The sequence below is a fragment of the Saimiri boliviensis genome, chromosome 12 (assembly GCF_048565385.1).
Source record: "Saimiri boliviensis isolate mSaiBol1 chromosome 12, mSaiBol1.pri, whole genome shotgun sequence".
NCBI lineage: Eukaryota > Metazoa > Chordata > Mammalia > Primates > Cebidae > Saimiri > Saimiri boliviensis.
Genome location: NC_133460.1, coordinates 51,464,739 through 51,466,344, shown reverse-complemented (window position 1 = coordinate 51,466,344; position 1,606 = coordinate 51,464,739).

Below are 1,606 nucleotides of genomic sequence, written 5' to 3'. Positions count from 1 at the left end.
AAAAATTAGCTGGGCATGGTAGCTCACGTCCTTAGTCCCAGGTACTCAGGAGGCTGAGGTAGGAGAGCCGCTGGAGCCTGGGAGTTCAAGGTTACAGTGAGCTATGATGGTACCAATACCCTACAGGTTGGGTGACAGACTGAGCCAAAACCAAAAAGCATATGGCTTTCCCCAGGATTGCAGAGACCCACATCTAGATTTCCAGAATCTAGCACGGCCTATGGGGTGCCTTCAAAGGGCTTTGATGCTACTTTTCCGTTCTCTTTCTGGCAAGTGCTGCCAAGAGCCTTGGTCAGATCTGACCATTTCCCTTCCTCCTCAGCTGGGGTCTAGGAATGGGGCTTCTAAGGCAATCCAATTCTTTCTCTGGAATATACTCATCGACCAACCCCAGGAAGCTGGGGAGAGAGGTGACACTGTGCAGAGGGCTGATTTGTTGTAGGGAATCTTTTAAAGCAGTCAGTGCTTTCCCTGCAAGTGCCTCAAAATACTAAAACACTTTTTTAAATTGAGGTGAAATTTATTTATTTATTTATTTATTTATTTTTCTTTTTTTTTTTTTTTTTTTGAGACGGAGTTTTTGCTCTTGTTACCCAGGCTGGAGTGCAATGGCGCGATCTCGGCTCACCGCAACCTCCGCCTCCTGGGTTCAGGCAATTCTCCTGCCTCAGCCTCCTGAGTAGCTGGGATTACAGGCACGCGCCACCATGCCCAGCTGATTTTTTGTATTTTTAGTAGAGACGGGGTTTCACCATGTTGACCAGGCTGGTCTCGATCTCTTGACCTTGTGATCCACCCGCCTCGGCCTCCCAAAGTGCTGGGATTACAGGCTTGAGCCACCGCGCCCGGCAAGGTGAAATTTATATATAAAAGTAACCATTTCCAGCCTGGGCAACATAGGAAGATCTAGCCTCCAGAAAACATTAAAAAAAAAAAAAAAAAATTGGACCAGGCACAGTGGCTCACACCTGTAATCCCAGCACTGTGGGAGGCCAAGGTGGGCAGATCACTTGAGTCCAAGAGTTTGAGACCAGCCTGGGCAACGTGATAAAATCTCGTCTCTACAAAAAATAAAAAAAATTAAAATTAGCCAGATGTGGTGGCCCACACCTGTGGTCTCAGTTACTCAGGAGGCTAAGGTGGGAGGATCGCTTGAGCCCAGGAAGTGGAGCCTGCAGTGAACTGGGATCATGCCACTGCCCTACAGTCACAGAGTGAGTCCCTGTCTTGAAAGAGAAAGAAAGAAAGAAAGGAAACAAAGAAAGAAAGAGAGAGAGAAAGAAAGGAAAGAGGAAGAAAGAAAGGAAGAAAGAAAATCATTTCAAAGTGAACAGTTCAGTGGCATTTATTTATTTATTTATTATTTACTTATTTATTTATTGGGACAGAGTTTTGCTCTTGTTGCCCAGCCTGGAGTGCAATGGCATGATCTCAGCTTACCGCAACCTCTGCCTACCGGGTTCAAGCGATTCTCCTGCCTCAGCCTCCCACATAGCTGGGATTACAGGCATGTAGCACCACGCTAATTTTGTTTTGTTTTGTTTCTTGAGGTAGATTATTGCTCTGCCACCAGGCTGGAGTGCAGTGGCCCAATATTGGCTCACTG